General features: G+C 40.8%; 1 long non-coding RNA gene across 1 annotated transcript in view; it reads right to left on the bottom strand.

Annotated features, from left to right (window-relative positions):
* Nucleotides 1–23,603, bottom strand: part of LOC120400253 — a 46,474-nt gene extending 22,871 nt beyond the window's left edge. Inside the window, exons 1-2 of the long non-coding RNA XR_005595646.1 lie at nucleotides 23,107–23,603; nucleotides 7,101–7,264 (exon numbers count right to left, since the gene is read on the bottom strand). This is a non-coding gene — a long non-coding RNA (uncharacterized LOC120400253). The remainder of the gene's footprint in view (nucleotides 1–7,100; nucleotides 7,265–23,106) is intronic.
* Between the last annotated feature and the right edge of the window lie 1,645 nt (nucleotides 23,604–25,248).

Below are 25,248 nucleotides of genomic sequence, written 5' to 3'. Positions count from 1 at the left end.
AAAAGACATTCCTACTTCTTCTGTTTTAAATGCACTGGAAGGCTGCTTCAAAGCCCTCCCCAAAAGGCTAAACTCTGCTTTATGTTCCATAGGACTGCCCTAAGGTCCTTTATCAATGCTTGGATTTTGCATCATACAGAATGAACAGTGGAATAAGACAGTTTTCAATCATGTTCATTTTTAGACATTGGGTGATTTCATTGACAATGTCATTCAAACTGGGAGAGGTTGTTTTTTGTTTTGCTTCATAAGAAACTAACTAAAATCACTGGAAAGAAATCTATTGGAAATGTGCAATTGTATTACTTTTGAGGGGACTTTAAAATATTTTAGGGCAAATAAAGAAAGTGGTAGTAATCTAAAATCTGAGGAGTCAGGACACTTCTGGACACAGATAAACATTTACTGCTTTTAATATCCTTCACCATTCTCCTTTAGTTGAGATCACCTTGTGAGACAGTTAAGCAATTTGAATGTTTTATTTAGTTGTTGCTTAGATCTTCAAAACGTAATGGGAAGGCAATTTTTGGGGGGAGAGCAAATGCTAATTTAGTTACATGCTAACAGAGTATAAAGAGCTATATTTATTAACAGGAGCTATGCTTTTACATATTTTGTAGCATTTGTCATCCAGAAAAATGGCATAAGTGGATTTTCTCAGTAGACTTGGGAAGTAGCTAGATGAAAAGAAAAAGTGTACTATAGGGAGAGACAAATACCAATCCAAAATCAAAGCACATCAGAGACATGTAATGTCCTAGTACAAAATGTACTGCATATTGATCTATGCAGACACTCAGGCATGACTGAGCTCTATGAAAATCCCTCTTCTGATTTCTTTTAGCTTTAGACACATTCAACCCATTTCAGCCAATCCAACTCAAAGGAGAAAAGGAAACATGCAGTGGAGGTCACATTATTCTAACTACAGTAGTTTGTTCTTTCTTCCCATGAAGCTCGCTTCACTGACAACTGATTCTAGAAGTAGAAATGCACAAACAATAAGGTTTAAAAAAAAAAAAAATCTCCCATCACAAATAACCTGCAGGGTTGTTTGTGAATTTCCTTGTATTTTGTATCTCCAGTGTATATTTATGGCTTTGCTTATCTAAAACGAGCTATTTGGGTATCTAAAGGTGTTTACAAAAACAAGTCTCTTTTAAAAAATCTTCATTAGTTTTAAGGCTGAGGGCCTGCACTACAGACAATCCATTTTAAGTCTCTTCTGCCTCAGGTCACCAGAGCTATTTCTGTCTCAAGACTTGAATCTGGAATTTAGGGTTAGGACTCTCAAAGCAGTGAAAGTAACCAGGTATGGTAATATTTCTCGACAAAGCCAAGCCCTGCAGCCTTCATATAATTACGCATGTGGAATTTCGTTCTGAACTTTTATTTTCTTCCCCGCCCTGTTTCTAAATGTGTGTGGCAAACGTCCCACAAGTAATTGGTGAAAAACGAAGTATCAGAGGTGGGAAAAAACAAAAACAACCTCCCCACCCCCAACTTCTGGCTGGAGAACGAGCCGGAAAGTATGGTTTGTGACTTAATAGTTTGCTCCATTATTTATCACTATTTTATTTTAATGTTACAAATGAAGAACTGTCATTTTATACCCCTCCGCTGCCCATTTTTTTTAAGCTGTGAAATGCAAACTTTGTCATTAAGTCCAATGCCCATGAGAATTTGATCTATCTGAGGAAGTGCCCAGACCCAGAAAAATGCAGTGTCCTTGGAAATCAAAGAACTTCTGGATCAACAAAATATACTGCATGACCTTCATGTGTTGTTATAACATGCAGATTGGTAAGTTTTGTGAGTTAAAGGCATGATGCAAAGTCTATTGAAATTAATGGAGAAATTTCCATTGAAGTCAAATGGGCCCTAAGAGAATTTTCCAAGAATGTCACGTAAAAGTGAAAACTACATCTAAATGGCCAACTAGCAATTTCACAGTTCTTATTATGGGACACATCATAGCATTCTGTACTTAATGGAAAAAAGCTGGAATAGAACTCAGAGCTTTTTGTATGAGTCCCAACCATTTGGACTAAAAAGAAAATCTCCATTAGCTGTTGGAAGTGCAGAGACTGTGACATACAGTTGAGCAGCTCTGATTACATCCAATAAAAGCCAGTGATACACATACATGTTAGTCAGTTTATTATAGTCAAATGATTGGTCCTCAAACAGTAAGTAAGTATAATTTTACTATCTTTGCTCTGCTAGAAACACTAGTGGTTTGTAGTCTAGTAAAGTTTGACTCCTGATTTACTGCTGTCTTGTCTCAGACTTATGACAGAAATTTAAAGAAATGTGGCTGTGGAACCCAGTCCAATAATATTGGAATGTTGCATCTAACTTTATAATACACTAATCGTTTGCAGACAGAATTTTTCTGTCTTTGTTTATTATGCCAAGGAAGTGACTGTCTTCTCATGGGACACTAGCCCATCTGTTAGACAGCCAGACAAGATCAGGAACAGAGCTGTTTTGTTAGATTAAAGAAGGCAAGACCTTATTTTCTAGCAATGTTTTTTATGGCCACTAAAAGTAACTAACAATACCTTACCAAATTCTCCTAGCTGAACAAAAAACATGCCAGAAAAGTTAATATACCCGGTAAACTACTATATATAGAAATACTGTATAATTAAGCATAGTTTAGCAGATTGGACTAGTCCACAGAATCTGCTAACATTCAATTTCAACATGAATGTGTGTTAATAAAAAGGACTGAACTCATTAATTAAAAAACAGTTACAAAACACAGCTGGACAGAATTTAAAGCACAGTCTCATCCACATCAAGACTTGTTCAATTAAGGGAAGAAGCCCTTTGCTACAATTGGGTTTCCTTAGCACAAAGCTGTGCAACAGGAGTGTAGAACCACAGTGAAGCTACAAAGCACTGCTCTCAGAAGAGATCAACTTCTTCCTTTTCTCAAGGAAGCAGGCATCCTGGGAAAGAAAAGATGGTCCAGTCATTAAAAGGATCTCTGGAGTCACTGGCTACTGAAGTTCAATTTCTTGTTCTGTGTGACACTGGACAAGTTGTTTAGTCCGTTTGGCCTGGATGAACAAAAGGAGTTGGGCATCTAAGTCCCAGTTTCGGGACCACCGTGATGCACAAAACTCCCACTGAATAGTGTAGGCACCAGGTGAGTCTAGGTGCTTAAGATTCTGCAGTAAGAGTTCCCTAGGGTACCTAGGTTTCTGCCTCTGGGCATGTACATTGAATGAGGGTCTGACTTAGAGAGGAGCATAGGAAAGGAAAGTTTGAAATACATTCTACTCTTAATATAACATTATGAGCTTAAGTTTCCATCCTGACTCTTGGCTAGGAGTAGGGAGGCTGGAATGCAGATGATAGGAACATACTCAAATCCATCCTGCTCCACTTATAGTAAAAGCCTAATGGGATGAATCCTGTCCACATCGCAGAATATCAAGGCATGCTGCAGAATCAACTGAGAGTCCCTACACAATTTGACTTGATTGACAGTCTTTGCTCAGGAGAAAGCTAGGCTCTGAATAGCAGACAGTGATGCGGGTGAGAACTAAGGTCCATGAGCAGAGTCATGTGGTGGAATTTTGCATTATATTTGCCTAAACTGTGTCAGAATTCAGCCAGTGAGACTGAAGCAACTGACTTAAGAAGAAAGAAAGATTAACAGACCTAAAAATGCAAAGCTAAATGGATACCTAAGGGAGGGAAAGTGATAACTAACTACATACATAGTATATGAAGGATGAAGACACCAATGATACAGGGAGGGTGGGCTGGTGCTACAAGAAATGCTGAGATTAAATTAAGAAAGATAAAACTTTTGGGCTGAATACAGGGAGATATTCCTTATCTATTAGACTGTATAATAGTCTGGTTAGGTACAGGGTGGAGGACTTGTTTGGGACAGCTCAAACAAGACTGGACAAAGCATTAGAATGTACACTGTACGGAAGAATCCAGCACTGGCAGGAAGATGGGTTAGGTAAGTATCTCTCAACCCATAGGGTATGATCTTCAGATCTAGTGATGGTACTGTGCTTGCTAAAAAGTAATAGCTCAGAACCCCCTGGTTGCTAGGACCCAGTAGGAACCAGGAAAGGATGCAACGTGTTCCTTGCCTCTTCCTCCTGCTGCTACTGACCCTGTGCTCCATCCTCTCCAGTCCCTAAAGAAAAAAAAAGAAAGGAACAAAGCACAGTGGAGCTGTCCCCTTCTCTTACACAGCACTCAAGTAAACTTAGGCCTGGGTCATCTGAGTTCAAGTCATGTGATGAAAAAAGAAATGCACAAAAAGACCCTGAGAAGGCAGCACACAGCCATGCCTGATGAGCCCAGAGGTGGACAGACAAACCAGTGCTCAGCAAGAATTGGATGTGCAGCTTGTCCTTATCAAAGCAGTGAGCTAGTACTTGTCATAAAAGGTCCCACAGACTAGGCTCAAATTGATACCCAGAAGAAGTGCATCAGTCAATGAAGGGAGAGATTTGTAGCACAGCACACGTTGCACTGGACAGCAGGGACGTAGGAATGGGAAACAGAGCAACAGGAATTCCAAGTACCCATGCTAACCGGCAAAAGTCTACAGAACACACCATAAGCCCCCCAAGTCTCTTACAACTTACAGTATAAAACTCCTCTCCCCATGTACTCACCCAACCAGTTACAGCACAGACACCCCCACCCCAACCACCCCACTCTATTCAGGTTCTGCTCTAAAATGTGTACTACCCTAGCCCAGGCAAGCAACACATTCTTGTAAGGACAACATACAACCCTTTAGCCATGACTCTTTTCTTCCACACCGTGTCCACTTTTTGCATGGTAGAGTAGTGGTGTGTGTTACTGCAGTGCATTGCTGGCTTTAGTACAGTGCAAGCACAAGCATATGCCCGTAACAGCGCCTTTATTTCATGTAGGCTTCATATTTATCCATGATGCACAGTGCAACTTCCACCCTTTTTAGCTGTTCATTGGCGATTTGAGGGCTGGGCCCACAGACAACTGATGGCATATTGAGATCACTTGTGGAATACCTATGAAGTAGCTTTTGAAGGGTGGAGGAAACCGGTCAAATGTTTGGCAGGGAGACTGCTGCCAAGCAACATTTTTCAGACATCTGAAAGGAGAGTTTATTCCTTAGTATTTTGTTATTTGTTTGTTACTACATACAGATTGGCATGTTCACCTCCAAAGCATGCTGATAACATTCTCTGTATTTTGGGTATCAGTTAGGATTGAAGCCATCCCTAGAAAGATACAGTACATAACAGCATTGGCACAGAGTGAGCAGTTGTCTTCGGGCACAAGTACTTTTTGAATCAAGGCTTCAGCATTTCTTTAATCAGAAAGCCTATTCTAAGGAATGCCATCCATATCTAACAGATGTTCTATTGAAGAACACACTGGATCCTTTGCAGAATATGGCTCAGGGCCCATTTCCACTCAGTGGTTGAAACAGGGTTGATTTCTTTATATTAAGAAAAGAGATATAAAGCTATTTTCCCATGCATAAGTTGTTTAGCTATCCCCAATGAAGGAGGAGATGTTTTCCAATGTGGGATTTAGAATGTCATTTGCAAGTAGTTCAAGTTTATGTACAGTTTTCCACATGCTAAAGGGCATCCTTAAAATAAAGAATATAGTTGGACATATACAGATTCTTTTTAATGTCTAGAATAGCTGGTTAGTAAATTTGGTGAAAAAAAAAAAAGCTTGTCCAGTGAATTTAGCCCTTTTTTCTGCTCACAAGTTGTCTACAATCAGGATTTGTTATGGATTTCTTTGGTATAACTCATTGTTTATGCGAACAAATTTCACCTTATTCATTGTGTACAAACTGCTGATTGTAAACATTCCTTTTAGTATTTAATATGTTCACTATTTGATAGATTCAAGCTGTTCAATTGGTTGTCTAAGTCACATGGTATTGTTTATGTTCCCTCAGTGCTTCTGCCCCTAATGATTTCCATATGGTAATGAAATAAATTGTTTTGTAATTAAGTAAATCTTGGCTCATAGGATCAAAATTCATTTTCCAGGAACATTCATACTAACAAAAATTCCCTGACAAATGAATGTTAGAAGGGGGTATGAGCACATTCAAAGCAAAGTCCTGTTTAGAAACTGCCAAAATATTCCAATATTTCCCCCCTTACTGTTTTACCAGCCTTGACAAGTTTTTTTTTGTGTCAGCCCCCCCAACTATCTTAAACAGTGATTGTATTTATTTTAATGTGTCTATATGTAAGATGTGTGTGTTTTATATAAAATTTGCACATAATGTAATTTCAGTGAAAATTGAATGTATAAATTCACAGCACCATTTGCCTATAAATATTTCCAGGGGCAGCTGTTTGTCTGCCAACTGTAGACAATAAATTTATTGTTTCTACTTTTCTAGGAAAGCAGTTTTCTCTAAAACATAAACTTCACACTATGTGGTGTTTGCTATCATTTCAAGGCCACTACTCCAATGGAAAAGAATGTGTTAAATGTAGCATTATCATGCAGGTCAGGCAGGGCAGCCTGGTACACATTTTCCCACAATCTCTGCTCATTAACATCTAGTTCCCCCATTGTGCAGATTTTTGGCTCTGTTCCACCAGGGCAGAGATGAAAAATGTTTACAATATGCAAACGTGGAGGGGGAAATAAAGAGCTTTGAAATGTTAGTCCTTTGGGATGAAAAGTTTCAGAAGGGGAAGGTAAGTCAAAGGTTACTAATGGGATGTCTACAACACCTGCTTTTTAGTGGAGGTTTTAATAAACAAGTTTTACTTAAGTACAGCTTGGCCAAGACAAAAATATTAACCATATATCCCTGGCTAACCTGATCAGCCTACTATCCAGAAACAATGGTCGGGCTTTCAATACCCTAACATAACTTTCCACCTTCCTGAAATGAAATTGTCCTGCATGCTACGTTAGATATATTGCTTTTCCACACTCTAGGCCAGAGGCATGGTGTGCCCAGATTCAGGGGTGGAGAGGCGGGGAGAAGATTGGGAAAGAGGGGATGCCAAAACTAGCCTCACTCTAGTAGAGACCCTTGTGCCTGAGCAAGGAGTCACAGTGACATAGGAGAAAATTGTTACCTTAAGTTTCCTGATGCAGTTGAATAGCTGCTATGCGGCACACTGCTTTTAGTTACGGTGAGCAAATTTCATCATCAGTCATCATCTCATACTAAGTCTCAGCCACTTGTTCATTTTCTCCTTAAATTAATTGCAGAATATTTTCAAGAAGTTTTGCGTAGAGTCTACAGAAGTGTAAGAGCAAGGGTGAAATCTAGCTGAGTATACACAAATCTCTTATGGCTATGGTACCCAAGCACTTCCCCATTTTAATAGTTTTTAGCCTCAGAACACCCCCAGGAAGTAGAAAAGTATTGTCCTCATCTTTCAAATGGGGAACTGAGGCCTGGGGTAGATTAAGGGCAAATCATTTTTTTTTAGAGTGACACTGTCCAGCACCTGATCCACTAGACCAACCATTTTATGCTAAGAAGTATGCAGTGGCTTCCAAAAGGGCTTACATTTTACTATAACTAACCCCTGGAAGCAGAAAAATAGACAGGGTCACGTTTTGGTGCTTGGGTCAAGTCAAATACATGATGTTCGATCCAGATTTTGAAACTTTGTTTCATCTCCACTTATCATAATGAAGGTTACTTACAGAAAGTGGCTTTGAAAGCATGAGGTTCAGTGAACTGAGTAAATTTTCCTTGAGTATAAAAGGTTATAACAAAAAGTGCTAAAATCCTCTGCATCTCTGTTCTCAACATTTCTATGTTTCTGACTCCTGGATTCTAATGCAGTGGCCTAAGCAAGAGCTGCATTATTAACAGTCATAAAGTTACATTTTAAAAAACAAAAAAACCCCAACTTCTTGTATGTTCCATCTATTAAGGAGGAATGAATACAAGGATGGATATTGCAGCAGGTGCAATAGATTGTTATGTGGGAGCCTTTCAAACACTAAAGGCAGATCTTGTTCCTGGCCAAGATGTTCAAGAATTACTACTAGTGTTGGGTGCCCAACTTGAGGCACTTTTAAGGCAGCCTGAGTTGTGGAGGATGAGCATTCAGAATAATGGGGGGTTGCGGGGGAGGAAGATGAGATCTCAGGAGTGTACTCTAGTTGAGCACTGAGTCACTTTAGAAAACCCTGGACTGTTTAATCGTGGAATCCTTAGCATTGTGTTAACCACAGAAGTAGTATGACTGAATGCCTAGGGCTGTGTATGTACAAACCTGTTACTAATTTAGTGGGAGGAAGCACATAAGGTGACATTTTTAGAAGTGTTTAAGTGATTTAGGTGCTTCTAAAAGCTTTACCCATAAACTTCAGTTTAAAAAATAATATTAAGTTCCCCTGGTAACTGTAAACACAGGACTTGATCCTATTTTCAGAAATGCAGCTATTACAACTTGATAAACGTGATTTTTCCAATTACCCAGCCCACACATCAAATTACACCCCTTTCAGCAAGTGGGAGGTTGAAGAGAGTTAATGTATTAAAACAATAGACCAACACATGCCTTTAATGTGGTTTAGTGCTTGCAGTAACCTTTTGTTTTACATGAAAAATATGCATCTGGGCAATGGGGTAAACATGAGCACACTGCATGCCTTGTAAAAGTAATCTAAACACATTTGTAAATACACTGGAAGCTAGAAAGCATCTGTAGTAAGCTATTTGCTTTGCTTTTCCATTTACATTTGCAAATGTGAGAATTTAAACTTAAACTGGGGAAATCACAAAGTTTACACCCTCTGTGAGCCGGGCTCTGATCTTACCCAAGACTTCCAACAGCAGAACTTCGTTGAATTCAGTGGAGTTACTCCTGCTTGTGACTGGTGAGAGATCAGAATCATGTCCATTGTAAATGGTGTATGCACATATGTTTAGAGCCCTGGCCAATCTTTTGAAATGCAAACTCTGCTTTTGGTTACATAATTACATGTTATGCAGAGTTAGTTTCCTATTTTATTTTCCTTCCCTACCTCCCATACCACCCATGGCTTTTACTCTCTCATACCACTCTGCCTCTTTTCCGCCCAGTATTGCCATTACAGACGGCTCCCTGCATTTCTTTTGTACCAGATTAAAGAGTGTGCAGCATCTGTTTGAAATTCCTACTTTTTGACCGTAAGGACATTCAGTTGCCAGTAGGACTTTCCGTTCAGGAGGTATCTCCATCCAGGGTGATGGGTCCACGATAACTTCAGCAGTGTGAGGAGAGAATCATTGAAGGAACCCAAGTCCTGGCTCAGCTCAAACCATTTTGTAGGCCTCTTGCAACTGGAGACTAGTTCACAAAAGAGGGCTATATCCTGCCCTAATTCAATCTCAATAAAGTCACGGGAATCATGTGGACTCTAAGACAGCACAGGATTGATTATAATGTTTATGCCAATCTCATTTGGCTCCAAAATAACTTTTCTTAGTTTCCCCCCAGCCTTTGGATAATAGAAGGATAAAGTGGTGATTTCCCCAGAACTCTAGTTTAACTGCACAGCTATAGACTGAAACGGACTCCTGTACAGAGGTCTAGTACCAACCCCCTGCACCACTTAAATCTCACTTTCAAACCCTCCCAGTAGGATTTAAGGAGTGAATGGACCTTGGGCTGATTCGCACAGCAAGGTAAATTTTACCCGTGATGGAAACTGATAAAAACAACCTGTTCCCTGAATTACTGAAGGCCAGACATTACTGATTAAACAACCAAAAAAAGCAGTGATCATTATCCTAGTAGCTACAGCAGTTAAGAAGTGGGTAGTAGTAAGAAATGGAAGATTATTCCAGCATGTATTGAGCAGGATAGGTTATTTCCATTCAGTAACCACTGTTTGTTTTATATATATGTGCACTGGGGTAGGGAAGGGGTGAAGCTGTTGAAATGGGTCTCAAAGTAAAACAAGGATACAGCTAGGATGCTCAGAATAAAGCACAAAGGCCAGGCTTTTCAAAGGAGCCTAAGAGAGTTGGGCACCTATTTTCCTTGCACCAAAAGTACCAGCCTAAGCACATTGGCAGCATGTCAATAACTGTAATGGCCCCGCTTTTCTGATCACAAGAATGCTGTGGTCAAAACAGTAAATAGACTTCTCCTTAACAGTGATGATTTGCTTTGTTCCAGCTACATGCAAAACTGGTCACAACATTAGGGATAACATCCTCTTACATTCATGTAGTGCCTTTTATTCAGAGAGATTACAAAGGAATGTGTTACTTACACAGTGTAACTGTTTTGCTAGGTGTTAGTCAGGAGCAAAGAGGGACGGGGTTTAGTTTTTTAGTGGTTCCTTCTGAAAACTTAAACACCAGGTCAAGTCCCCACCTCCCCAGAAACCTGGGAGACTGTATGTGTATCCTCCTGAAACCCTTCTCCCCACTTGCAAGCACTGAGTCCAGGGGTTTAAAAAACAGAGAACTTTATTAGGCAGGACAACAAAATAAACTTTGGAAAGCCAGCTGTTAATTATCTAAGGCCTGGTCTACACTAAGGGGGGGAGGGGTCGAACTAAGGTACGCAAGTTCAGCTACGCGAATAGCATAGCTGAACTCGAACTACCTTAGTTCAAAGTACTCACCCGTCCAGACGCCGTGGGATCGAAGTCCGCGGCTCCCCCATCGACTCTGCCACCGCCATTCGCAGTGGTGGAGTTCCGGAGTCGACGGGAGCGCGTTCGGAGTTCGATATATCGCGTCTAGATTAGACGCGATTTATCAAACTCCGAGAAGTCGAACGCTAGCCGCCGACCCGGACGGTAAGTATAGACGTACCCTAACAGTATATATTAGGTTAGACTTCGACCCCTCTGCTACTCTTAACAATAGTCCCAACCTCAGGTCTCCTCCGGCCATTGCGAGTGGCTGGTGCAGTCTAGCCACTTCCTCCCCTGCTCATCTCTCGCATTTTGCTGCCCAGGGCTGGGGGAGTCCAAGATTTCTCATAGGTCTAGCTCTAGCTCCTCAGAAAACTGAAATTGGGGCTGCTCCACCACCTGGCCCACTGATTTGAGCTTTAATTGTTGGGTAGGGAGGCCCACACTGGCATTCTTCTGCTCCGAGGCTTCAGCTCAAACCACGTCAGTGCTGTCCACTGCCTCAGCTCAGCTCTGTCTGCAGGACAGTGGATGGCTTCAAGGCTGAAGCTGCATCGTTGTGGGAGAAAAATCAGTGGTAGAGAGAGTTCTTACTCTCAGAGAGGCACTCCCAAGAAAAGGTAGAAGCCCTTTCCCTCCCTCTGTCCATGTCCAGGCTCCCTTACCCAACAGTACCTGAATAGGGCCTCAGTCAGGGTGCTTCCTCACCACTGTCAATTTGGTGCAGTTCTCTTGTCCTTTCATTTACCAAAAGGGATAAGAGATACTCTCAGCTTTGAAACTTAACTGAATTTTGACCAAACTATGCCAACTGTCACATAACAGAAGCAATTCAATCATTTCCTCTTGTTCACCATCTCAAACAGTTCTGGGCCATTCACCAACAGATGTCGACATTTAGCTCTCTACTCCCTAGGACTTTAGGCCTGGCTAGGGCTAACAATAGCAGTCAACTCACTGACCCCTAGAATAGAGCCATGTCTGTGATAGAACATAGCAGTTAAACTATTACATATTAAGATATGATTTTCTTCTACTTGTTCTATCTAATTAAGACTGAGGGAGGAACTGAACACAAATTATCCTAATTAGAAACGTGTGGGGGGGGGGACCCCTAGGGCTAACCCTGAAAAATGTTCTGGGACTATAGTGAATGATGTGCCAGGCAAGAATGGACTTTTGGGACCAACATGCCACGCAGTTTTTTGGGGGGAACTCATAACCACAAAGAAACCCTTTGTGGGGTTTGAAGGATGGACTTTGTCCAGAGACCTTACTGGACTTGGGGGTGATCTCTGGAAAGTTTATTAACATGGGTGTTCTCTGTAATGCTTTCACCCTAAGAATAAATATGCTTGCTTATAAAGAGGTACAGTGGGATAAGTTATAACTGGTGGTAACTATAACAGTTCATAGCCTTTGAAGAGAAAGCAGAGCACAGATGCTGGCCTGTTTAGACTGGCTTGCTGGAGACATCACAGGGTAGGCAGAGAAGTGTACAGCCCAGAAAAACCCCAGTCAGGCGGAGGGAGACGGACTCATGTCGCTGCCCAAGAGAGGTGACAGCTGAAGAGCTGGGAGCCTAGAGTGGGTGTCCTTGACAGATCAAAGAGGGGGAAATACAGGGGCAGTTGCCCTGAATTGTGACAGTCAGGACCTTCGTTTTAGCTCTGATCTGAAAGAAGAAACTCCAACTACATAGTACCCCGTACTGTGGAATGAAGTCAGTGCAGAGTCAGAGAAAGAATGAAATGTACTGAATCACTATGATTGCTTGCTTCCTGCATCACTGTATAGGTCAGTTCTTGAATAGAAGAAAACACATGTCCAACGACACTGGGCTTGTAGAACCCGAACAGATCACAGCCCAAGGTACAAGCTAGAAAGTTACATCTCTTTATTTCTCTTCATATTCAGAGTAATCCCACACCTGCTATATTGACTCTCCATATTTTCAAAGTAGATTCTGGAGCATCTAATATATTTTGGGGAGGGAGAAGTTAATTGAGTTAGTTACTCAATTTTGATCAAGTGTAGAAGTCAGAAGTGTTAACTGTTTTATGACCCCTTCAATTTTCACAGTTTCTGAGGTTTTGACATCTGTTATACTTCCATAGATTTCCCATGGAACAAACTATTAGTGATTCCTGGCCCCTGACCATCAGTCTGTCCTAAATCAAGATAATATTAAAGGATGACTCATAAAAGTTGCATTTTCTAATCCATCCCCATATTGGTTTGTAGCACACACAAAAACCATAGTACTGTATTATTTATGACACCCTTGAATTGCAAAACAGGATCAGACTATCAGCTAAGACAGTGGTTCTCAAACTTTTTTTCCCCATGGACCACTTGAAAATTGCTGAGGGCAGACCATTTAATGATCTTTCCAAATGTTGTTTGTACTGTTAGCTAACTATTGTAAAGTGCTTTGGATAAAAGCACTATATATTAAAAAAAACCCTTAAACAAACATTTTTTGTCCTACAAATAAAAGCACAACTAATATTTTAATATCAGTAGTCTTACCTTTCTAATGCGATGGATGTGCCCTCTCTCCCCCGCTGCCGCAGCCCTCAAGCTGGGGCTGGGGGGAGGGGGAGTATCTCCCTGGCAGCCGCAGCCCTGAAACTGGGGAAAATCACCTCTTTCTCTGGACGCCTCAGCCCTGCACATCCCAAATTCCCTCCACCCCAATCTTCTCATCCAACTGCCCCCTCCCATCTACCCCCTATTCCACCACCTCACGTGCGTCTTCTCTAGGGTCCAGGCAGCTAATTAGTGGAGCCATGCTTACGTGGCTCCACTAATTAGGTGGGTGGCCCTTCATTCTCTTGTGTGCAGCCACCCAAGCACGCACCTTAGAGGGAACTTAGAGGGACCACCTGAATGGAGCTCGTGGACCACTGGTGGTCCATGGACCACAGTTTGAGAACCTCTGAGCTAAGATATAACGCTGTTGTTTAGAATGTAAAAAGCAACCTTCCCACCCCCAAAACACACACAAAAATCCCACATTTCAGTGTGCCTCTGATGCAGCAGCACATTTAAGTAACCTTCACCCTCTGTATTTCAGACATTTAAAATAGATTCTAATTCAGTGCAAGGCTTGGGTGTATTATCTTGCTCATCATGCTTTGTATGAACTAGCAGACAAAATCTATAGTGTGAAAAATGAAGTGCAAGTATGGTTTCTTGGGCCCACTAGAAGGTCTGAGGCCAGAAGTCTTCTCAGAGGGATTGTGCATAACAAACATTAGCTAAATAGAGTAAGGGCAGATTCTGTGCTAAATACACTTTGTTTCTTTGTTCCTGCACCAACAATAAGCCCCTCCACTTGAGCTCTCCTGGTTAATATTACTGTAGTGCTGGGAGTTCCTAACTGGGTTTGCATGGGTATCAGCACTACTTACACCACCTTCTCCATGGTCCCCAAGAGATAGGCTGGATCTCAAAAAAGCTATGACTGTGAAATGTACTCCGACAGGAACTAAAGGCCATTACCACCGTCTGCTCCAAGTGCAAGGCTCATTTCTTTTACCTTTACTTCTCCAATATGAACATGTAGCAACAAGACACTCTGCTGCACACACTTCTCCCCATGAGGAGAAGATGAGAGAACAACCATGATAGATTTTAGTCATGTTGTTTATTGCACTACCACAAGGCACTCAGATACAATAATGAGCACAGTGTAAGAACCTATATATAATATAGTAGAGGCCATGACTAGAGTGATCCTAGAGAGGTGAAGTTCTGGTCACAGTATGCTACATTTCAGCCATCTGACTGGCAGATACGGCCACAGGTATAGCCCTGAGGCTTCTCTATACTATGCCAGGTTGCAGCAGCACTCACTCAGCACTTTCTGAAAAATCAGGCCCCTAGAAGATGTTACAAGCTGGGCACTCCAAAACTGAGGCACCTACTGTGACTAGTTATCTTTGGAGATCTGGGCCACATATCCAGACCCCTAATATATAAAAAGCCACAACAACATATATTTTCTTTATTATCCTTGAAAGAATTCATTATGATGCTATTGATTTATTTAGTTTAGCTCTCTTTCTGTATTTTTAACATAAATTAAATACAGGTATTTGAGAAAATTAAAAAGGCACTGAAATAAAACTATCTGCTGCTTACTGTCATTAACATAAACCTGTGAAAACCGTCACAATGTTTTTGGAAGACTAATAGCCCCCCCCCTTTATTTTTTTAAATGCTGTTTACACTTTGACAACTTCTCAACTATAACAAATGAAGCTTAAAAGGGTGTGCATCAGCGTCAATGCAAGATGTTCTTCAAGCTTGAAAATAAAAGCAGAGCTGCATTAAGTTCAAACATTGGTATTAGATGAAAAAGAGGAATGGTGTTTTTCCCTCTTGCTTTTCTGGAGACAGACATTATTTGCCAAAGAATGTAAAATTCAATTCCCCGGGGAATGCCAAAAGCCTTTGGCAGACACTCTGAAACTCAAGTTGACTCTTTTCTGTAAGAACGAACATTAGAAGGAAAAAAGAAGAGGAGGCATAATTACTTTAGTGTTTACATGGCCATGGCTTCTTGATTCTGAAAGAGTATCTGACTACAAGGACTGGAATTAATCTAATTTTAAAGAACTGCCAGGTGAAGTAAACCTACCCTTCATTATTCTAAGTGAGTCTTTATTTGTATCTCATAATTCTTAGAATAGTGATGGGAAAAAGTACTCAAGATTATAAAGACAAGCACAGTAACTTTTTTCCTCATATTTGTACTGTTTAAACTATACAATCTAACAATATCAGCTTTATACCTAGAAAGACCAGTAATGATCCTAACATCAGAGGGGAAAAATATTTCATCACCACCATCTCTCCAAACACCATTTAACAAACATGTTCCTGTTAAAGCTGAACAGACTGAAGAAAAATTACTGTCATGGAGAGCAGAATACTTACATAGACATAAATCACACAGGTGCTTAGGAATTGGAGTAAGCAGACTCAGGAGAATAGATGGTGCTATGCATGTCCAGGATACAACCAGGTCAGTGTAATCGCATTCCAAAGCCAAACTCCAACCACCATGAAGAGCTGTAGACTAGCAGTGTTCTTATATTTTCTGGACATACACATTCTTTCTTACACGCTCATGTAATTCTCAAAAAATGTGTGTTTTCAACTGAAGGAAATTCCATACGTGTCAAAACCTCCAAAAGTTGAAACCATGATAAGCAGGCCTCTCACAGAGTTTGATTTCATTTTCATAACTGAAGATCTCTGAACTAATGGACGTTTTTAAAAGGGATGCAGCAATGGCTTGGAAGCCTTCAGAACCATATTTCACACTGTCATGACATTCCAAGTCAGTTCTCTCATCCCTGCTCATAGTCACATATGCCTATAGAAATTGTAAAGAAGATAATCCGCCTTTGAAAGCAAGTCTGATAGCAAAGATACTAGAACTATAGAAATCTGGTTATCTGCAAATGGATGACTCAAGGGATTGGTAACAGGATACCAAGTTTTTTAAATCTAGGTAACCAGTTCATGTCTAACCCAGCTCAGTGACTGGAAGTAGCGACTGAAAGTAGTTACCACCTGATCTGGTTTGATGGCATTTGTGAAATATTTGCTGGTCTCAGATTGCTTCTCAATTAACAGATTATCATATGGCCCCAAAAAAGGTATCATAATTGGCAAGAGAAGGGAATAATCAAAAATATTTGTCCAAAAACCTAGGTTTGGTTCAGTTGTATTAACTTTTTATGCAAGTGACCTCTTTTTCTTGGTGCAATGTTTGTAAAAAAAAAAAAAACCAACCCCCTCCCCCCCGCAATATTCTTGTGAATCAATGTGACTTCATTATGGGTGAATGTGAGTGAATATTAAACTACCATGGGGGGCGGGGAGAAACCATGAGCTGTCATCTTGAAAACTCTGATCTATGAACATGCAGAGAAGTTTCTATCATCCCTACAAGGAAACATCATCATATAACTAGGTAATCACATGCCAAGAATAACTGATAAACAGTTGTGACACAACTGAAGTGAATAACCCAGAAGCTGAAAGCGTTTCCCATGAACTGCTCATTGAATAGCGTAAAATAAGAAACTAGTTGGTAAAAGTGAAAGACTTGGGATAAACGAAACGGTCTAAACAAAAGCAGACTCAATTTGTCAAATAATTCACAACAAGGAGTTCAGCCGTGTACAAGGGGGCCGATTGACACACTTGTTGGCTGTCTCAGCAGAGACTAGGGTTTTGATCCAGAGTGGGTCAGCTGGGGGAAGCAAGCAGAGTGACTCCTGTATCTAGAAAGAGGTATTTAGATAATTCTGGAATGACAGTTCCAGCACTACCAATTGCCAAGATGCATTTCTGAGGAAGAAATAGTAAAATGGCTATTGGATGTCTCAGAGCATGCCACCAAGCGTACATCAGTTTACACAGAGAAGAGGCATTTTTGATTCTAGCCGATCTTTAATATCAACATAAGAAAGAAGAGTTGGATATTTTTTCTGTTGTTCTTTCTGACCATCTATAGAAATCTTTTGCTTTTGGCCTGAAAATTGTAACACTACTGTACAATTCTTAGTTGCCAGAATAATGACATTATAGTTCATGCAAGGTGATTGGATATGCAGGCTACTCAGATAGCAAACACATTCCTATTTAATCTACCAACCAAGAGGAGCAGGAGAAGAAAAGAGTTTCTTTCACAAACTCTGATGAGTTTACAGGCCTATCAGTTTATTCTAGCTACATAGTCAGGGTTACCACACTAGGGATTCATATATTTATCAGTTAATCTGTCCCAAAGCCATGGAAGGTAATTAACGAGAGAGATAGTCAGGCATGGCTTCAGGCAGTAATTTAATACTGCCCTAAATCTCTGCATGAGCAAACCCACTAGCCAAAGAGGAAATGCATACTGTACAAGGACACTTGTGTTCTCAAACACAATACTCCATGGAGTTTTCAGATGAAGCACTTTTCCAGTGATTAACTCTGTACATTTGAATTTCATTATTTAATGCCATAGGAGAGTGGTTATTTGTAGTGCATAGAGGAAAACAAGTTCCCCCATGAATATAAAAGTCAGATACTTAATGGATAAGCCATCTTAGGTCACTCAAAGCTCCATTGTCCTTTGCTGACCCTGCTGGAAGGTAAATGAAGTCAGTGTTCCTATTAAATGATTATTTTTATAATAATGTTGTGTCTTCTCTACTTTCTAGACTAATTGGACCCATAAACAATATCACTTGAGCTGTATACAAGGACAAGAGTGGGCTTTCCATACTGCCTTGGTATGTAAATACAATTCTCCCTTAGGGGTAGCTCGGGGATGCATCGTGCCCTCCCAGAACTCATGGCCATGGAGTGATAACACCCCGACTGCATCAGCTTTTTAAATGGTGTAGCATGCTTCCTTGCTCTGCTGACCTGTGTGTGGGAGAGGGAAGGGAAGGGCCAGGCTTACATCCTCTCCACCAGGGTGTTTTGCACCCTGTTGAGGAAAGCTGGAGTAGTTTATTTAAAAATAATACATACACCCATCTAAGACAGAAAGTGAAGCCATCTTCTGGGGGGATATCCAAGAGAACCAGCCTTAGATACAGTGAAGAATTTGCATTCTCTGTCGTATACTTCACCTATATATTTATAGTTATACACAGTTCCATAGTCTGTTAAACGATGCTTCTTGTATATTCAAATCAAATAAGCAGTGTATAAAAATATTTCTATTGAAAACATGAGAATTAACTAAACTCGCAAGGTTAAAAGTTTTCAATTGTCTTCTTACTCTGCTGCTGATACCAATATAACACGTCAGAAATTATCCAGATTTCCCTCAGTAAAAAAAGAGCCAAAATATGCTTCTATCTAGCGTCAAACACAGGCCTGAGTTTTCCAAAACAATTAGTGATTTTGGACAGTCCATTTCAGGTGTTCATTTTTCAGAAGTGCTAGGCACCTACCACCTGAAGATCAGGCACCATTATGGTGTCTCAAATTGAACACCCAAATATTGAGATACCCAGTTCACAAAACATCCTAATGCACATTTTCGTATAATATAGAAAGCTTGATGACAAGAGTGCTCAGCCATTTAGCCTCTTCTGGAAAGACATTAGAAACCCCAATTGACATTGTGAAATAGAACTGGGTGAATAATAAAACATTTCTTGTTGACTAGCTTATTTCATTAATATTTGACTAGGTGGGCCCCAGGTAAAGGCCAGCTTCAATAGATTTCTATTATTCAGTAAGAATAATGCAATGCTAATAAGCAGCAGCCAACAAGATAAAGAGTATATATTTTTAAGCAATATTCATCTCAAAGAGAATATAATCACACAAATGCATGTTTTTGTTGTAGATACACATATCTGTTTTGTTTTTGTACCATGAACCAGATGAAGGGCTTGCCTATTGCAAATCACAAGTGCTTTAAACATGAACTATAGTCTGCAAAGGACAACAGAGAGAGTACTTTCTCACAGCAACCATCTCCTTAGAAATATGAAAAGGAAAACTGGATGAAAACATAACCTTTCTTTCCCCTACCTTGGTCAGTGCAAGGTATAGCGAGTTGTTATTGATTGCAAAATTACCACTTTAAAGCTAACAGCTTCATGGTTCTGCCATATTTAAAGAGCTAGCCACAAAAAGGCATCCTGGGAAAATGTTTCTACAACAGGGTAACTCTGCAATGGGGCAGCAGGAATTCACCAGGGAAGACGTTTCTGATAAGGGGCTTTTTGTTGTTAGGACTATCACCACCACAATTTCCCAGTTTAATGCATCCACAGGCAGGGTTCAAATCCTGTCCATTTCCAAGAAAGTTATTTAATTGGTTCTTGTTTTAACAACAAGGAACATCAGACATATTTTCTAGAGTACTCCTTGGAAGAACAAAATGAAAACAAAAAGATATTGCAATAGCATGAAAGCTGGAGCTCAGGTTTGGGCCTGAAATTTCTTCCTCCAGTTCTTTAGGCTTCCAGCAATTTCTTCAAATAAAGCAGGGAAGATCTTTTCTCCATATTTCTATTGTAAGAAAGTAAAAACAAAACACCCAAGCAGGCAAAGGTTTTTTTTCTTTCTAATTTTATATTTTCTGGTTCTCTTTTTTGGCAAGGATGATAAGGGAAGACTTTCCATTCACAGAGTGCTTGTTCTTTATTTAGTTGGGCTAGATGCTCAAGTAGTTGTTGTGATCGCTGCTATTCTGGCTGACACACTGGGGAATGAAGTGGGGGAACTCCAGAGCTGAAAATGAGAGTCTGGAGGGCTTAAGCTACGAGTCAAGCTATGTATCTGTGGGCTATAGCAGACTCACATTCACTAACACCAACAAACCAGTGGGCTTCTTCCCTGGAGAAAAAAAGCTTAGTCTGAGCATCTGAGATCTGTAGCAGTTTGAACCCTGGTTGGGCCCCCACTCATATGACAGCTGCCATTTTGGCTAACAGCAGAAATTGAACTGGGGCCTCCAAAGCTAAAAACATCAGTTTCTTACAGCTTGAGTTAAAGAGCCAAGCTCTAAAGTGGTGAGTGGTAACAGACTCACATCCTCTGTGGATTGGGCACAACACACACTGCTCAGTGGCTTACGTCAGCACCCACAATTCATTAAAGGTTTTGATGATGCATTTCTACAGCTGCAAGATCAGGAACTGGGTTCTGCTCTCATTGAAGTCGATGGCAAAGCTCCCATTAATTTCAGTGGGCTAAAAGTGGGGCACTGTTTGTTATAATGCATATTTTGCATTGAGAGAAGCCAACATTATACTAGAGAATGAATGACAATTTGAGGGTTAAACTGAAAAGTATTTTAAAATACTGAGACAAGATATAGCAAACAAATGTTAAAGGGTTTGTCTATGACCTTGCATGATTTAGCTTCATAGTGCTTTTCTACCGTGAAAGTTGGAGCTGCTGCTCCTTACAATTTAGCTAGGTCCTGTATGTTGTGTATTTGGTTGTCATGGGTTTTGTTACTATGGCAACTGAGTTAGACTATTAAGGGATAGCTCAGCCGGTTTCAACCGGCTGAGTGAGCTCTCTGTCTCTGTAAATAAAATGGAGGTTTTGGTTAGCTGTCTGCTCTCTGGCCTCAAGTGATTGCTTCCTACACCGGCTGCCCCAAGGATATAACACTGTATTTTTCATATAGCTATTCTTTTTCCTTCTTGTGAACGGGTGGTCACTCTAATGCTCAAATAAACTATGTTCAGTGGCTGGCCACATTGCATACTCAGCTGCAGTTCACCCTCTGCATTCTGCATGAGCTTGGAGGCAGAGACAGGTCAAGTGACTTGCCCAAGGTCACACAAGAAATCTGTGGCAGAGCAGAGAAATAGTCCCTCTAAATCCTAAACCAGTACTCTAAACACTGGACCATCCATTCTCTCTGCCAAAACTGGTCTTGCAGCCTTGCCCAGCTGGGTCTCAGTGACAGGTTAGTTCTGGGTGGAACTCCACAACGCTGTGTATGGCTAGCTCTTCTACAGTACACCTGGCTTTACCCAATCAAATGATCATACAAAAGAAATGCATATTAGCAGTCAGACATTGGACGCATGATTTTTTTTCACCCACTAAGAAATAGTGGTTGTGCTGTATTTCTGGAAGCAGGAAATACCAGAGATCTTGACAAAACCCCCTTTCTTGTGAAATTTCCAGCTCTGTTTTGCAGCCAAGAAATTCAGATAAACTTTAGATTAGCATCCAAACTAAAATCAAATTTCAAACCTTTTGAAGTTCTCTCCTCACTTCTCTGTAAGACCTTGGTCCTACATCAAGGTCCATTAGCATACACCGCACACCTGTGCAAAGTCAAGTGTGGCTCTACATGTGGACAGGAATCCACACTACCAGGTACTGATTCTGCATTTGGAGCTAAGTATCATATTTTGCACTGATACATCAGCTTAAAAACCAGCATCAAAAGCATTTCTCTAAAGAGGGTTTTAAGATTCTTTTTTCTCTTCTGCCCTACATACGAAGAGCCCAATCCAAAGGCCCTGGAAGTCAATGGATGCTTTTTCATACACTTTAATGGGCTTTGGAGCAGGCTCTAACTACCAGAATGTGGTATTTTGAGCCTGTGCAGCTATCTCTAGTCTAACAGTGTTTTCACGGGCCGCATTTCACTTTCAAAGATCAAACAAAGTCAGACGGCACTGGCAAAATTAACTCTGGGTATCGGCCACATCACTCACTGATCACAAACAACATGAAATAGTTTAAAAGGCAAAGCAACACAAAAGAAGTTCCATACTTATCCAGTAAAATATCAGATGTTCCAATTCCTAATGCTCATATTAAAATTGCTATGCTCAAGATCTTTAATTTCTTAGATTAATAAAAAGCATCCTTCTCCATTCCTAAAGGTTATTTTTAAACATTCTACATTTTGGGATATATATACATAATGCTGAGTATTAGTCCCAGATAACAAGCCCATCATAGCTACATCTGTGTTTAATGAGACTATATACAACAGTGCCATTCATTTTTCATGTTGCCAACAGAATTTCAGGTGAGTTTAGCCTAAGCCCTGCACTGAACTCCATGTAAGTGGACCCTGCTCCTGTGCAAAGCCTTGCAGAAATCATGCAGACGGGTACTGCAAAGCCTTGCTCAAGTCAATAGCTTCCATGCAGGGGTAGCAGAGTGAAGCTCTTTGCAGGGCTTAGCCTTTTGTGCCCCCAAGAGTTAGTTCTTTGTTTTACCCTGTGCCTTGCAAACGGAACAGAACATTGAGGATGCAGAAAGCAGAGAAAAAAATGCAACTGTTTGGTTTCTAATCTGACAGGGGATTTCTGTTCAGGGATTTTTTATTTTTTTTAAATCATCACTGGTTCTTTCAAAGCTTTGCATTGCTGGGGACAGAGGAGGGGATAATTTACAGTAACTACAAACAGTTGCTCCCTCTCATTGAGTCAGCTGCTGATTTTGAAAGCTTGTTCTGTCTTCCCCATATCTAAGGTTGACATCAGCCACAAGGAACACATGGCGAGCTTTAAAAATGACAGCACTTTAAGCCTGCACTCATTTCGTAGCTTCAATATGTAAAAGCCCAGCCATCTTGCTTATTTATTCTTCTGGAAATACATATTTCCATTTACTCCATCCCAGCCAATCTAAGCAAGGAATCTTACAGATACATAAGGGAAAATATGTCACAGCAATTCCAGCTAACACTGCTTTTTGTATCATAACTGCCTTTTGGTTTCAAAGTGAGCAGTCAGGGCCATATCAATGAAAAATGAGGCACAAGGCCAGAAAATGGATCTCAAGGAACACTCAGACTCCAACCCCAATACAATGGCCCTTCCCCCTGCCACAACTCCGACTTGGAATGGTAACCATGGGGGTACCATCCCTTCACAGGCAGACATTGGAGCAGCCTCCCTTCTAAAGAAATGATCCCTACTCAGGAACAGTAGGGATAGTTGCAAGGGGGCCGTCAGTACTTACCCCTGAAACCAGAATATATCTGCTTGGGTGGGTTGGGCCTGAAGCATTCTTTTCCCACTGTACACTTCTGCAGAGGTGGTAATGGGAGGACTCCTTCATTGAGATGAACGGATCAGTTCACAGGGGTATTGTTTCAGGCTGTGAAAAAGCTAGTCACCTGCTTTTGTACTCACTCATGGCATATGGTCACACTGCAGCACGCTGCCTCAGTTTCCCCACTTTCAGGGCTCTTTCCCAGTCAAAATACTCAAACTCTTCTAATTCAGAAACACCCCTCCTTAGGGGTGGGGTTATTAAGATAACAAAACATTTATCAAATTCCATACAACCCATCTTTCCCACTGGGGTCTCCCAGGCTTTCTTTGCCTGGAGTCTTTTCCCTGAAAACTCAAGGCTCCCTTTGGAGCCTACTTACTCCTCTACAATCTTCCTCAGTTCCCACCTGATACCTAGAGGTTCCCTGCTGGAATACTCCCAGCAACCATTCCTCACTTTAGTAATCCCCACCACAATCCCTCTTCCCCACCCTTACAGCTTCCTTCTCTTCTACACAGAGGAATTGGCTGCTGGTACCCAACTGGTTCTACTAATTAAACCCCACACCCCATCCCAGGTGTGTCAGGCAAGGTAAATTGGAAGGGGTTGGCCAGCTTCAGCCTCCATCTCTTAAAGGGATAGGCCACCTCATCACACAGGCTTTCTGCAGACTCAGGTAGACATCACTGCAGTTATGCTCAGTTCACATTTTCAAGCTTTACTTTCACAACCACATGTGCAAGACACTTACCTTCTTTTTAAATGAAAGTCAGTCTCCACTGGCCTATAATGCCGATGCTTTATTTCAGCCCTGTGGCAGGATTTTCAGAAAGTGCTGAGCATCTGTCTTCTGCTTAAACTTGCTTCACGCTCTCCACATCACATCCCTGTGCATGGGCCTACTGCAATCACATCTGGTATATTCCCCTGACCCCAAGGAGTACTCTAGGCTCACATTGCTGCTAGATTCTCTGGAGAGGTTAGGGAGTGGATGGGACCATGCTTTTCCCCCTCTATACTTAACAGTAAAGCAGTTATTTCCTTAAGGTACCGTTCAGCCTTTCACTTTGCTGTATCTCATTTTACCCTATTGTCAAATGACGATTTTGAGATTGTCAGTTCCAAGACTGCATAAATGCTACATTTTAGCATGTAACAGTAGTAACGAGTAGAATTAGGCACTCAGTAAAATAAGGCACATTTTAAAAAACGAGTCAAGTTAAAAATCCTGCTACAGATTTTAACAAATAGATTGTTTTCATAAATAAACCATCAAAGTGAGAAAAGAAGCTGACAAACTAGTATTACTGTGGTGACCATGTGGTTTCCGCATATAAGTAAAATACGTACATCTTATTAGAATGAGAACTAGAATATACTCCGGATACTTCCTCAGTTGTTGCTTAATATATCTGGAACATGTTAAAAAGTCATATTCAGTTATAACTGACATATTGCACATCTGTCCTGAGTGATACTCTGCACATATAAGATTAATATATACTCAGGCTTAGTTTTTGAAAAGGGCATATGCCCCATCTGTACACCACCTCACCCAATGTGCATAAACCTACTGGGGTTGTGTGTGTGCATTTCCAGTGTGTTTGGCTGCCTGGGAAATCTGAGCCCTAATTCAGGTTAGGAGTTAGGATTCCTTTCCCTTCTGTCCAGGTTCCTTGGCAGTTTTTATTCACATGCACAAATAAACACCCATTATCTTTGAAAGAGTCAGAGCTGCTACTCATCAAGCTTGATCCTTCACTCAGTTTCAGCAGCTTTACATTAGCTTATTTCTATTGAAGTCAACAGTGCAAAACTGATGCAACAGAGTGGTAGCTCAGGCAACTGGTGTTTCTGTAAACAAACTAGCACTGTAAAAATTCCGCTTTGCCCACATGGCGTTAATTCCTGGCCCTATTGAAATCAATGACAAACTTCTGTTGATTTCAATAGTTCCAGGATTTCAACCACAGGCTAAGGATTCAACCTCATATTTCAAGAACATATGTATGAACACTGGGAACACATATTCTGTAGCCACACATTTTTCTACAAAAGAAGCCCTGGAAAATAAGCGTTATATAACATACAAATATACTACATCCC

The sequence above is a fragment of the Mauremys reevesii genome, linkage group 3 (assembly GCF_016161935.1).
Source record: "Mauremys reevesii isolate NIE-2019 linkage group 3, ASM1616193v1, whole genome shotgun sequence".
Lineage (NCBI taxonomy): Eukaryota > Metazoa > Chordata > Testudines > Geoemydidae > Mauremys > Mauremys reevesii.
This window is presented reverse-complemented; position numbering and strand designations above follow the sequence as displayed.